Source organism: Bison bison, unplaced genomic scaffold, assembly GCF_000754665.1.
Source record: "Bison bison bison isolate TAMUID 2011002044 unplaced genomic scaffold, Bison_UMD1.0 scf7180017864068, whole genome shotgun sequence".
Lineage (NCBI taxonomy): Eukaryota > Metazoa > Chordata > Mammalia > Artiodactyla > Bovidae > Bison > Bison bison.
The window spans coordinates 869687-884727 of record NW_011494640.1 but is presented as its reverse complement, the minus strand read 5'-3'; positions in this window follow the sequence as shown (position 1 = coordinate 884727).

The following is a 15041-nucleotide window of genomic DNA, read 5'->3' as shown; positions in this document are numbered from 1 at the left end:
CCTTACCCAGAACAAACTTGAGTCATTCCCATTTTACAGATGGGAAACCCGAGTGTCTGAGTGACGAGATGACTAGCTCGTTGGAGAGACAGGGCTCTTGAATCTGGGACTTTGAGACATCAAGAGAAAAAGGCATCAGAGAAGAAAGGCAGTGGCACCAGAGAAGACTCTCCATCCATCCATCCATTCATTCATCCATCCATCATTCATTCAGGCAACACACAAAGAGCCTATGCCCGTGTCAGGTGGTGGGGAGGTGGTGGCCTGTGGGAAAGACACAGTCCCGTCTCTTCCATTGGGCAGGGTGCCCTGTTACCTCAGTTGAGAGGTTTAGGTTGCCAGGAGCCCCTGGGATGAGTGAGTGAGTGTGTGTGTGTGAGGTTGGTGATGAGCAGGGTTGCAGCCCGAGCCCGGGCTGGCCCTCTGCCCTCTGCCCCGCACCACACCCTCCCTTGGAGTTCTCTTTCTTGCTTCCTGGTCAGCAGCCTCAGCCCCATGCCCAACACAGACAGTTGCAGCCTCCACCTCAGGGACAGTACCAGGAACGTCTTTGACCACCATGGAGTCTCATTTCTGTACCTCCCCCAGGGGAGCTTGGAACCCATTCTTGTTTAATGGAGCACCTTTAGCATAAGTACTAGATTCATACTTGAGAGCTTGTAAAAGGCTTTTATAAGAAGCTCAGACCATCCTGAAAGATCTTCCTTAGAAGGAAGATCAAGGAGGTAGAACCAACACCACCAGCAACACCCAGGAACTAACCTGTGTGTTGGTAAAAACAGCACAACCTTCTAAGAGCAATGTAAAAGTCATACAGCCTTGCACAGCTTTTACCCTTGGCACAGCCAAATTGGCAAAGCCCTTTTTTTGTGCCAATCTCTGGATGAGGATTTTTTCTCATCTGAAGAGGCTCCTTGTTACAGCCCCTGTGGCAATTGCTCAGTCCACACTTCTTGCCTCCTGAGATTATCCCCACAACCCACCCCCAGCATGTCCATGGGGGCAGGGCAGCAGGGTAATGTGAATACAGGATAACCTTGACTCCTGGACTCAGCTAATTGGTCAGAGGGGGTCATGTGACTCAAGTTGGGCCAATTGCTGCCTCTCTTCTGGGAATTTCGAAGTGTGGACCCTAGTTACGGGGCAGCTGCTGCTGGAGCTGGGCAGTCTCTCTTCTTCCAGGTGTGCTGAAAGGCTGAGATTCGTGGTTGCCCTCCTCAGGAGGGAGAAAAGTAGCATTTGCTGAGTTGCTGATGGTCTTCTGGTCTAAGGCTGTTTCAGTGACCTGTTGCTGTAAAACAAACCACCCCAAAGTCAACAAGCCACCTTAGTGGCTTGAAGCAACCACCTGTTATTGTGTGACTCTCTGACTGATTGAGCTCAGTTGGGTGGTTCTTCTGCTCCACCTGGTGTTGGCTGCGGCTGCAGTGATGAGTCCCCACCAGGCTGGAGCATATAGTGTGGCCCACGCCCATGACTGCTGCCTCGGTGGAGACAGTTGTCAGACTGGGTCCCTGTCTTTGTCTGTCTCTCTCTCTATGTAGTCTCAGGGCCTTACTTTCTCCATATGGGCTCTTCAGCAGGGGAACTGGACTTCTTACATGGCAGCTCAGGGCTTCCAGAAATTTCTGAGGCCCAAATTGGCCCTGTATGACTTCCACTGCATTTTGTTGGTCAAAGTAGTTACAGGCTAGCTCAAGTTCAAGGGTGGAGAGATAAACTTCACCTCTTCTCCATGGGGGGAGAGAGACAAGGAATTTGTGGCCATATTTAATTTACCACCTGGGGTCATTCACTGGCCCCCTACTTGGGCCTGGCTGCAGTCCCTGCCTGGCCATGCATGAGACACCCAGTGAACCTCAGCAAAGTTAAACATGGTCAAATCACTTTCTGTTTCATGCAACGCAAAAGCCCTGACTTGGCTGTCTCCTCACCTGCATCTCCCCCCAACCCATGTGAGGCCTTGGTCTTCTGGTTCTCCGCTTTCAATTCTGGGAAGTGACTGGAGCATCCTGGCTTCTGGCTCCTCTGTGGCCTGCTAACTTGGCAGAGCCTTTCACCTGAGTCCCGCAGGCTACAAATGTGGAAGAAAACTACTAGCCTTGCCTCGTTATGAGGTTGCAGGATGTGAATAAGGAAAAAATAGGAGGCATTCAGTGTGGTGCCCACCCACACTTTGCATCCGGAGTGGAGCTGGCATCACTGATGCCATCTGGGGGTGGCTTCCTGGCCTCAGGAACACACCCACACCTGTCAGCTCCTCAACACCTCCCTTGCTCCCATCTGGCACTGGTGTCCCTTGAGATGCTGTGGCTACTTGGCCTCCAGTGGCTGTACCACTTGCTGGGAGGCCACCCCAGAGGGTGCACCGTGGCTCCCTGCAAGCATTCTGCTCCTCAGCAGGGAGCTTGGCTCCTCTGTGTTACGTTAGCAGGTGCCCATCCTCTGGCCCCAGCAGGAAGCTGAGGCGAGCACAGCCTTCCCTCTGGTGTGAGCAACAGCCTGAGGGCCAAGGCTCAGGAGGCCAGGCAGGGAGGGGTACCAGCCTGGGGGCCTCTGGGAACAGTGGCCACTCTATCACACAGTCACTTGGCAAACTTGTACTGCACCAATGCCAGGCCCTTCTCTGGGTGCTAGAGAGAGAGAGAACAAAACAGACCAAGGTCCCTGTGTTCATGGGTGACATTCCAGCCACACTTATTTCTGCCTATATGAACCTGCACAAGTCACCCTGTCTCCCTGTGGACCTTAGTTCTTCATCTGTTAGATGGAGAGATGATCCAGAAACATGGAATAAATGAGGAGAAATCTCCAAGGAAGCAGGTGGTGTGCACTCAAAGACCCAAAGCTGTGAACACTTCCTTGATGAAATCAAAGAAACGAAGATAGCAAAGTACCCAGGGGGAACCTCTCTGGCCTGGCAGAGACCAAGTATTGGGCCCCAAGGTTCAAGGAAATGTCCCATGGGGAGGTGATGGCAGGTGGTTGTCTTTGGAGTCACACATCCCTGGTGTGAGTCCCCTGCAACCCCTTTGCCTTGAACAAATTCCTACTTTCTCTGATGTCAGCTTCCTCAACAGTAAGCAGGGCAACAGCACGCTTCTCCCAGTGGTCATCACGTAGGCAGACAGAGGGCTTGGTATGGGTGTGGCCAGCTCTGCAGGAATCCCTGGAGGAGGCAGCAGAGGGAGATTTGAGGGGAGTGGGAGGGCTGGACCTGCAGGGGAAAGCCCTGCAGGGGAAATCTGGAAAGTGAGTTGTGTAGGGAGGGAGAGAGGAGCTGAAAAGCCACATGTTGCGGGGGAGGCGTGGAGGGCTCGGGGGAGGAAGGGAGCCATGAATCAGGCTGTGGGGTTGCAGGGACAGTTCTTGTCTGATTGCTCCCTCCTTCCTTCCACATATACTAAGCATCCTCAAAGGCCAAAGGGCTTCCCAGGTGGCTCAGTGGAAAAGAATTCACGTGCCAATGCAAGGAGACACAGGAGACTTGTGTCTTCCCAGGGTTTGATCCCTGGGTCAGGAAGATCCCCTGGAGGAGGAAGTGGCAACCCACTCCAGTATTCTTGCCTAGAGACTCCCATGGACAGAGGAACCTGGCAGGCTACAGTCCACGGGGTTGCAAAGAGTCTGACACGACTGAGCAACTAACACGTACTTTCTTTACTTCTAGTCAACAGACCCTTTTCTTTAATAATTAAACCAAATGTATAATGCTTGTTTGATAAGCCAATGTTTCTTTGATCAAGGGTATGCCACCGGGGCTCATAACGGAGGGTCCAGTCAAGTCATGCAGGGGTGGGGAGGTGTCCTGGAAGAGGTGGACTTGAGCATGGACTTGAGCATGGACTTGAGCATGGACTTGAGCATGGACTTGAGCATGGACTTGAGCATGGGTGGTGGAGAAGAACATGTCAAGAAGAGGGAACAGCACGTGCAAGGTCCCTGAGGCAGAAAGGCATGTGGTCCTCCAAGGGTCTGGATGCAGGTCTACCTGGGGGACGGGGGACAGTCAGGAACAGGGACAGGGCCCAAGACCAGACTGGGCAAGGGCTCCATCTGTGGTGGGATGTGAAGCCATGGAAGTGTTTTAAGTGAGGAGGTAAAGGGACCAGATTTATAAATTACCAGTTAGCACTCCTGTTTCTCTTACAAATCCTCAGATGGAGTGTGAGTTGGGCTGAGAAGAGACCTCAGCTGGGATGGGCACGGACCAGACATCCATGTCACATCCCTAAGCTGGGTTGGGTGCAGGCAGCTGATCTGCCTGTCGGGGTGAGGCAGTGAGACCCGGGCTGGTTTAAACATTTTGGGGAGAGTTGAGAAACTGCTTCTGAAGATGGTGCTGGAGGCCCCGATGCATCTGTGCAGTGACCCTCGGAGGCAGTATGACTGTTCCGTGTGATGGGACTTGTCCGAGTCAGCGGAAGAGCTGATTCCTTGGTTTATCTGACGGTAAGGCTTTTCTCAAGAACAGCCCATACTGAGCTCTGCTGCTTGTGATAACAGATGTCAAGCCCAAGTAGGTGCTTGGCAGACCCCAGTGACCTCCCTCCCGCCCCTAGCCCTGGCAGTCAGCAGGCTCACAGTCTGGCTGAGGGTAAACCTGGTCGTGGAGGAGCCTGAGGCTGGAGGGCAGAGGGGGCAGGGCCGGACCCCAGAGGTGAGGACTGGTGGGGGCCAGGCAGGGAGTAAGGGCCTCCTCAACAGACTGGGGTTGGAGAAGGGGCCAGCCATGGAGAAGGCTCAGAACCCAGTGCCAGGGAGGGTTCCCAGAACGAAGGCTGGGGGAGGCCACAGCTCAGAGGCTAGAACCAGGGGGCCTGACGCTATTTTCGTCAGGCCTGGCTTTGGCCCCAGTCCAGGCTGAGCTGAGGTGGCTTGAGGACCTGGAGCCTCAGGGTTTTCTATGAAAGCAACAATTGGAGAAGGGTGCGTGCCCAGGATATGGCCATTATGCTGGGGTGGGGAAGGGGGACTGCTTCTTGTTTCCAACATTCCTGCCTGAGGAATTCCATGCCTGGAGGGAGAGTAAGACACAGGGAGAAGCACTTAGCTCAAACACCGGAAGGCTGGTCCACAGGCACCCTGGGGCAGAAGAGGGTGTTAGAGCTCCTGGCGGTAAGTGACAGAAAGTCCACACCAAGCAGCTTAAGCCCGAGAAGGGAGTTGGTGGGATCCAGTGACTGAAGGTGCTGCAGGGAGTGGGATGGGGTGGGGTGGGGTGGGGTGGGGTCGGGGGGCGGGTGCAGGGATCACAATGTTGTCAAGCCTCGGTCTCTCTCCACTCTTGACTCTGGTCTCCATCTCCATGGCCTCAGGCCCAGGCACGTCCTCTCCTGGAGACAGCCCATGAACTCTGCACTGACCCTCTGCCCTCTCCAAGTGTGTGGCCATTCCTACAGTTCAGTCCCCTTGGATCTGACTGGGTCCTCCACTCACCCTTGAGCCATCATTGTGGCCAGGGGGAGACAAGGCTGTGACTGGCCAGGCTTGGGGCTCTGCTTTTCCTCTATGATGGGTGAGTTGGCTGCAAGGGATTCTCTAGGTCCAGAAACCTGAGTTTCCCAGGTGGCGCTAGTGGTAAAGAACCCACCTGCCAATGTAGGAGATGTAAGAGATGCGGGTTTGATTCCTGGGTGGGGAAGATTCCCCCTGAAAGAGGAAAGGGCAACCCACTCTTAGAATTCTTGCCTGGAGAATTCCATGGACAGAGGAGCCTGGAGGAGCCTACAGTCGGTAAGGTTGTAAAGAATCAGACTGAAGCGACTTAGCAGTGGTTCTTCAGGAGGAGGGGTTGTGAGAGGCAGGGGCCTGGAGCAGGGCAGGCAGAACTAATGAATAGTCCCAACTCGTGTGGGAAGGGACGCATGGAACCCCTGCTGGAACAGCTCCGTGGATCACATCATTCTTCCCTGCATGGGGAGAATGGGGGTGGGGTGGGGGGTGAGCTCATAAAGGACCACGTCTCAGACTCCAAGGAAGGCAGGGACTGGCATCCTGAGATCTTTCAAATCCAAACTCTTGCGGCTTGCTCATCTCAATTCTGCCCACAGCTACTCCAGGTCCCCTTGCCATTCTGCCCCCTCTCTGTAATTTCCCCCCATCTCTCTGCTTTCAGTTTGATTAACAGAAGGTTATAAACAAGTCCCAGAAAGAAGGAAAACCAGCATCTCCCCAGGGCAGCTGCAGTGTTTTGGCAGACGGCAAGTTACTCTGTAACTGATATTTTTGATATATATTTTTTAAATTTTTGTATAGATAAACAGAACTAAATTAATTAGGTTTTTTTTCTTTCTTTCTTTCCTCAGGTCCTGGCTGACAATAGGAGACTCTTGGCCCCCCAGTGAATTGGTTACCAGGTTTCAATAAAGGGTTTGTCTTTGTAATTACAGTTCATTAATGGATTTACAAGGGAGGGAAGATGGCAAAGCCCGCTAAGGGGATTGTTTTGCATTTCTCCTCTTTTAATTACACGATTTTCTCCTGAACCAATGCGCTGTGAAAAATGGTAGAGGGTGGGGAAGCCCCAACACCCCATCTGTTCCAGATACAAATGCAGTTAATATGGGAGGAGGCAGGAGATGCTCAGAGCCTCCTGCCAAGTGAGTGTGCTGCCTCCCCGCTCCCAGCGGCTGCGTGGTGGGGGAGGGAAGGAGGGGAGAAAGGGAGGGGGCTCCGCCGCGGCAAGCTCTGTTGGCCTGGGGAGGGGACGGCTCTGGTGGGGACGTGTGCAGCCTTCGCACATTTAGGATTAGAATCAGATTTAGATCACTCACTGAATTACCTTTTTTGGATCATCCGTTAGGTGCTTTGAAATATACATGCAATTTCTAATGGAAACTTCTTAGTGATCTTTTTAAATATTTTTTTTTCCACGAATGGGGATCTATTTGGGGTTCAGATTCCCTAGGATGAAAGGAAGTTCTAGTTCTTCCTCCACAGGTTGGGACCATAGCAGCTTAACTGGCTTTCCCGCCTTGTTCTTCAGTCCATCCCGCACACTGATAGCAGAGTGATTGTCCTACAATGAACATTTGATCAGTCACACATACACCCTTGCTCAAGAACCTTCTCAGGCTCCCTGTTATCTTGGAGATAAAATGCTTAGTCGTTGAGCATTCTAGGTGGTGTAACGTCTGGCTGTTGTTCAGACCCGTTGGACTATTTCCTGCTGCATCCACTCAGCCTTTGCTGCTACCTGGGTGACCTAGTTTGCCCAGTTGTGAAATGGACCCCTGACACTGGGCAAGAAGATCTCAAGGATCACTTTGGACCTTGGAGTTAAGGGATTGTATTGGGGCTGGAATTGCAGACCTGGGGCTGCTATGGTGGAAGCTGGCCACAGGATGGCACCATCAGCCCAGGAATGGGGTTCAGCGCGCCTTCCTGTGAGCTGGGGCAGTTCCATCACTCGTCACACTCAGTGGCACCTACTCTAATCCCTTTAAACTGCAGCCCCCTCCTGCACACATGGGCTCCCAGGAGGGCAGACCATGGGTGTCAGTCTCAGAGGTGGGTGTTATCTTCCCATTCTTATCGCTTGCTCTGAACCCTGAGAAGGGCCTGGGCTGGAGTCACCTCCTGCCTCGTAGGGCCTGTCCAGGGGCTTTGCTGAACTAGGGGTGGCAGCTCAGTCCTGAATGTTGGGGCAGGGGGGGGGCTAAGCAGGAGGCCCCCCAGGAGACATTTTCCTGTTCCTCTACCCTCTCTTGTTTCGGTGGGCAGTGGTCAAGTCTTCTGTCCCTAAATCAGGTATGTGTTCTCAAGCCAAAAATAACTGCAGCCCGGGGAAGGGTTTATTAGAGACCCTGGGGCAGAGGTGACTGGGGGCCCCAAGACACCTCACAATCCAGGTCCCAGTGCTGTCCCTCCTGCGCTGCGTGTCTTTGGGCTCCTCAGTTTGAGTCTCAGTTTGCTCACCTAGGAAGTGGGGAGAATGACTTCCTCCTGGCTGGGGTGTGAAGACTGAAAGGAGCCAGTGTGTGAGTGCCCAGGGCAGGGCGAGGGGCCCAAGGGGCTCAAGACAGAAGCTGCATTTTCGCCGGGGTTTGGGTCCAGGACCCCTGTCTCAGTCACAGGTCTTCCAGGAGCCCCGTCTCAATCACAGATCACCCCTGAGGGCCTCAAGGAGGAAGCACATCTCTTCACATCTAGAACAGTCCTTTCCTGGGACTTCCCTGGTGGTCCAGTGGTTAAGATCTGCATTCCCAGTGCAGGGGACATGGGTTCAGTCCCTGGTTGGGGAACTGAGATCCCACATGGCAAAAAAAAAAAAAAGAAAAAAAAAAAAAAATGGTCCTTTCCTCCCTCATGAAAATCTGCTAACAGGTCAGGGCATAACCCTCCACGTCCTCCCCAGGTCCCAGGGCCTGAAGCGGATCCTTTCTGTGTCTCCTGCCTCCTTGTAAAGTGTGAGTGGCTGCCTGGCCCAGTGATGGGGCAAGGGGGCTCTGCAGGGGGACGGTCTACAGGGTGGCCACCCTGCCTGTGCTCAGACCCCGTGTGACCATGGCCAGTCCTCCACCACCCTGAGCTTCATTGCACCAATGCTATCGCGGGCTGCCCCAAGCGGACACGAGGCACGTCGTCCCTGGGAACTGACCTTGGAACCCCGGCACCCTCACAGCTACAGCCCCTCTGTCCTTTCTAAGGTACCCACCTGAGGGCTTGTGACTGTGCAGTCATGGCCTAGAATGAGCACAACTCTGCCTCTTGGGGCAGAGTTGCTCCAAGTTGTTCTTGAGAATCCTGTGTGTTGAATGAAAGTGGGAAAGAATGAAGGCATCCAGGCCACACAGAGCATATCTGCTCCCTTGGTTCCCCTAGCCTTTTAGTGATAATAGTAAAACGTAATTTATAAACTGAGATTTATGGTGTGTTAACTTGTGGCTCAGCTGGTAAAGAATCCGTCTTCAATGGGAGGTCTCTTCAGTGGGAGACCTGGGTTTGATCCCTGGGTTGGGAAGACCCCCTGGAGAAGGGAAAGGCTACCAACTCCAGTATTCTGGCGTGGAGAATTTCATGGACTACAATCCTTCCTCGCTTCTCTCCTGTGTTTGGTGCAGAGCCAGGAAATCTGTCCCAAGCCTGGGGCTTCCTCCAGGAGCCAGGACTGGCGGGAAGATGACTGAGCGACTTTCACTTCACTTCACAATGTACATAGTATAACTATATACTTATATATAACACATTAAGACATAAAATATATAAGTCATATAATTATGCAAATAATAAATAAATAAATATATAAATAATATGACTCAATTTATATGAGTTTGAGCAAACTCCGGGAGTTAGTGAAGGACAAGGAAACTTGGCACGCTGCAGTCTGTGGGGCTGCGTAGAGTTGGACATGGTTGAGTGACTGAACAACAACAACAAAAATACATTATGTCAGTATATAAATATATAAATAAATGTACAATAATACACTTACAGTATAACTATAAATAGTAATTACATGTATAACTCTGTGACTAGCTAGCACATATCTGTGCTTACTATGGGCTATGCTATGCTGTGCTGTGCTTTGTCGCTCAGTCATGTCAGACTCTTTGCAACCCCAAGGACTGTAGCCCACTAGGCTCCTCTATCCATGAGGATTCTCTAGGCAAGAATACTGGAGTGGGTTTCCATGCCCTCCTCCAGGGGATCTTTCCAACCCAGGGATCAAACCCAGGTCTCCTGCATTGCAGGCAGATTCTTTACCATCTGAACCAGCAGGGAAGCCCTACTATGGGCTAAGCCTTGTCCTAAGAGTGCTAACCTTGTTTATTTCTTACAACCACTTAGGGAAGTATGATTATCCTCATTGTACAGGTTGGGTAAAGTGAAGCTCAGAGGCCAGAAGGGGCCTACAGAGACAAGTAGAGGCTCGGGACTTGAACTCGGCCTGTCTACCCTACTTGATCCCAGAGTCTTCCTTCTTCCAGGAGGAAACCCCTTCCTAGACTGGGATCCTGGCTCCCCTGATTCCACCTCTGGACCCCCGTCCAGCTTGGTCATATCCCCTCTACCGTGTTGGCTGGAACAGACTCCCTTCCCAGTCCTGCAGACTTCACTCCCACCTGGGGCCTCTCTGCCTGCCACCTCCCTCCCCGCTGCCCCCATGGTTGGCGCAGCTGCTGCTTGGGTGTGTGAGCACAGTGGGGAAGGCTTTTCCCCTCCTCTTGGTATCAAATTTTCCCTTGCAGTTTCCTGCTTTCATTCCTGGCAGGAGTCCTTGGCCTGTGGACAGCAATCCCTCCCTACCTCTCTCCTGTGTTTGGTGCAGAGCCAGGAAATCTGTCCCAAGCCTGGGGCTTCCTCCAGGAGCCAGGACTGGCAGGGAGTGGACGTGGTGAGCACTCCCATAGGCATCCCACTGGGGCCATCACAACCTTCTGGTCCCTTCCCCAGGGTCCTCCCTCATGTGGCTGGTGGTCAGCAGGCCCGCCTCCAGCTGTCCTGGTGTTTCCCTTTGCCAAGGCCCAGCCTGAGGCAGCAGATGAAGGTGGGGCCTCCCCAGGAGAAAGAACTGCCGCTGTCCTGGGCTGGGCTGGGCTGGGAGAGGCCAGACCGGCTTCACTGCTCAGATGCCACCTCCTCTCTCTCCGCTCTTCTCCAGCAGCAGCTGTGGAGTCTCCCAGGGAGGGGGTTCTGAGAGGTGATCACAAGTAGTGCATGGGCCAACATTAATATTCTATATTTCACCAGTCATGTATTTATTTTAATGAATATCAGAAAAAAACCTCACAAGTAATTAATGCATTAAACCTTGATTTCATGGATGTTATTGCTTGTGGTGAGGGAAATTGAAAAAGGGAGGCCATTTCAAGTCAAAGGGTTGGGCTGAATCAAAATCAATATTGTGCAGGGAGAGGTGGGGGCGGCAACCCCAGGGAGGGTCAGAGAAGCTGCTGGAGCTTGGGAGACATGGAGGAGGCCCAGGAGATCCCAGGGTCCAGCCTGTCTCTGCTGGTGGCGGGATGGGGGCACCTTGGGCAGCTCACAGCACCTTGCGAGCCTCAGCTTCCTCCTCTGTCATGTAGGGAGGAGCCGTAGCAGCCCGAGGAGCTGTGGCAGGGTGAAACCCGGTGAGGCGGGTGGGGGGCTGGCCTGGACCTCAGGGCTGAGTCATTGCTCGGAGCTGTGGCAACAGCGTGTGGTGGTATTATAGGTAGTATTAGCATCACTGTGCAAGCCTCAGGAGCTTATTCTGGGTGCCTCGACCCATGGCTTTCAGCTGGGAAGAACCCTCAGCACAGCTCCATGTGAGCAGCCCCTGCCAGGGGCACCCTGCTCATGTTCACAGCTCTGGGCCAGGCAGGCTGGGTGTCCGTCCAGTTTGGCCACCCACTGGGCTGCTTGGAGCCACCATATCCTTGACTGTAGCTTTAGACCAAGAGACCCACCTCATAGGGTCATGGCTGTAAAGAGCAGGCAAAAGGGCTGGCCAGGTCTCCATAACAGTAGGGCTTATCCTGTACTTCATCCTGTACTTCATCCTGAGATTTGTCTTCTCTTGGGGTGAAGATCTGCTGGTTGGGCAGGGAAAGTTTGGCAGAATCTGGGGGGCTCTGAACCAGCTCTGAGTGTTAGGATGTATTGTCCTTGACATGCTCATCTATCCACCCATCCATCATCCATCCAGCCTCTATCCATCCTTCATCCATGTCTCACTTATCCATTCATCTATCATCCAGCATCCATCCATCCATCCATCCATCTCCAACCATCCATCCCATCCATCCACCCATCCATCCAATAAACGGTGGTGGGGGCAGTGGAGCCAGCCCAGGGAGTTGGGATGTTACCCTGAACAATTGCTCGCAGGGTGTGAGGAGGGGAAGAACCTGGGCAGATTTGGGTCCCTCTGGCCGCTGTGTGGCTGTGGACAGGGCTGAGGGTGGGAAGAGGCCAGACAGGAAGTGGTGGCTGCAGGCTAGAGGTGGCTCCTGGAGGAACCAGCAGGGAGGTCAGAGTGGCCTTGACAAGTGCAGTGTCATAGGGGCTGCATGGGGACTGTGGTGGGCACAGGAGTGTGTGTGTGTGCATGCTGCGGAGGGTGGGGTGGGACACAAGCATTGTGGACCAGTGGTTTAACAAGTTGGGCTGTTAGAGGAAAGAGAGGGGTGCAACTGACCGGGACGTGGAGTTCAGGTTTGTTTGTTACAAGGTGAGAGACTTGAATACAAGCGAATATGAACCAAGTGTGAAGGGACAGAGCTAGACAGAAATAAATACAGACAGATAGATGATGGATAAAGAGATTAAAGCAGTGCTTCCCTCTCCCCCTGGACAGACTGAGGTGGGGCAGGAGGGGCCTCATGGAGCAGGTCTGGGCCCAGGCAGAGGGAGGGGACAAGCTCCATCTTCAGAAGGAGGAAGAGGAGGGGCCTGTGAGTGCCGACAGGGTGGTGGTGGGCGTGTCAGGGGTGGTGGAATGTTTGGGGAAATCTAGGGAGTTTCTATTTTGAGGCTTGGGTTTTCTTTGGACGGAGAAGTGAGCTCACCTGCTGAGAAGGGGAGGGGAGGGGCGCATGAGAGAAGGGCTGAAACAGTCCCCTTGGTGATGAGACCCTCGGGGTGGCTTGGACCTGGGGGAGGGGTTGACTCCAGGATCCCCTTGGACTTTGTGGGGGTATGAGCTGTGCGTTTGTGTGTTGGGTCATTGGTGGGGCTCTGGGTTGAACTGACCCCAGGCCACTTCTCAGCCCATCCCTTGCACCGCTACCCCCCCTCCCCCACCCAGCTATTAGCACTAGTTATCCAGCCTGGGCTTCCCTGGTGGCTCAGACAGTAAAGAATCTGCCTGCGATGCAGGAGACATCGGTTTGATCCCTGGCTTGAGAAGATCCCTTGGAAAAGGGAATGGCAACCCACTCCAGTATTCTTGCCTGGAGAATTCCATGGACAGTGGAGCCTGGTGGGCTACAGTCCATGGGGTCCCAAAGGGTCGGAAATGACTGAGCAACTAACACTGCTGCTATCCAGCCTGTGGTCCCTGTGTGCCAGGAGGCCCTCTGTGAGAGGAGGGCCCTGCAGTACTGGGCCCAGGAGATGCACAGCCTTCTGGTTTGCCCCTCACTTCTGCCCTGCAGCTGGAGGGTGCTTCTAACAGGAGTATTTCCCTGCCACGCCCCAGCTCAAGAACCTTTGGTGGCTCCTAACTGCCTGTGGGCTCAAGCTCAACCTTCTTGGCCTGGAACTTAAGGCTTCTCCAAGTCTGGCCCTGCCTCCTTTCAAGCTGCGGCTTCTTCCTGCTCCCTCCTGACACACCCACCTGAGTGCTGAAACTGGGATCCAGCCACACTAAGCTTTTTCTCGAATAAGTCAGGCTCTCCTGTGCCTCCTTTCCTCTGCACATGTGCCTCTGCCCAGAATGCCCTTCCTCCTCTGCTGAGGCTGGTGGTAACTTAGCCCCCTTCCTGCAGTCCTCCCCGATGCTCCCAGGGAGAGTGCTCCCTGGGGACTCCAGCAGTCCCTCCACCTATGACCATTCTCACTGGACTGGGAGGGCCTTCAGACATCAGGATGGTCTTATCCCTCCTACTGTCTCCCTCCAGGACCTGCTCAATGCAGTTCTAGGTTCCTGCTGTAAATCAGCAAGAGAGTGATTGGATGGTTGGATGGGTGGATGGATGGGTGGATGGACAGACAAGTGGATAGGTGGATGAGTGGATGGAAGGATTCAGAAAGAGTTAGGAACCAAGAGGTCACCAGGAAAGGAGCCAGCAGAGAGCTCAGAGCACAGCCTTGGATCCTGCTTCAGCTCAGGTTTTGCTGTGTGCCAGGCACACAGGTCTCCCTCTAACCCTCCTGCATTGCCATAGGGTCATCACTCCCACTTAACAAATGTAGGAACTGAGGCTGAGAGAGGCCTAAGGCGTCTAGGAAGTGGATGGGCCACTGTTTGAGCCTCAGTTTCACACTCTCAGTCCAGGGCCCTTCCTGGAGCCTACAGCTGTGGCCCTGTTGTCTGCCCCGAGGGAGCCTGTCTTTAGTTCAGTTCAGTTCAGTCCCTCAGTCACGTCCGTCTCTTTGCGACCCGATGGACTGCAGTACATCAGGCCTCCCTGTCCATCACCAACTCTTGGAGTTTACTCAAACTCATGTCCATTGAGTCGGTGATCCCATCCAGCCATCTCATCCTCTGTTGTCCCCTTCTCCTCCTGTCTTCAATCTTTCCCAGCATTGGTGTCTTTTCAAATGACTCAGCTCTTCGCATCAGGTGGCCAAAGTATTGGAGTTTCAGCTTCAGCATCAGTCCTTCCAATAAATATTCAGGACTGATTTCCTTTAGGATGGACTGGTTAGATCTCCTTGCTGTCCAAGGGACTCTCAAGAGTCTTCTCGAACACTGCAGTTCAAAAGCTTCAGTGCTGGTTATTTCATGTCTGTGGTGATTGGGGCACAAGAAAATCACCTGCTTTGGAGCCAGACAGGCCTGGGTGGGAACCTGGCCCTGTCACTGAACAGCTGAGGACTTGGGCTTGTCATATCATCATGGACACAGTGTTCTCATCTGAAAAATGGGGACATTAACAGAGGCTCCCAGGGCCATTGTGAGGATTAAAGAAGACACAGTGTGTGAAGTGCCCATCACAGGTGAGGGCTGGGGGCTATTAACACAACCCCTTCCATCTCTCCTTCCTCCCCCTTCTCTCCCAGGTCAGCCCCTCCCTCAGGCTCCCAGGCCCTGGGTTCTCTCCCCTTGGCCCTGTCCCTGGCTGTCTGTGCTGTCACTCTAGCTGCCACCTCAGCCCTGCGAGAGGAGGAGGGAAACAGGCCAGGGCAGTGATGAGGCTGCTCGGTTCTCATCTGCCCCTGATGCTCTGGCCTCACAGCCATCTCCCTCCAGGGAGGCAGCCTGGTCTCTGGTCCTTGAGCTGATGGCTGTCCTGCCTTGGCCTGGGAAAGGTGCAGGCTCCTCTTGTTCACCTCTGATCAGAGGGGCCGGGGAGGCAGCTGCCAGAGACTCTCTTGCCTCCAGTCCACACAGAGCAGGTTGGCGGGCACTCTTGCCTCCTGAACCCCAGTAACCCCCCCTCCCTCACAAG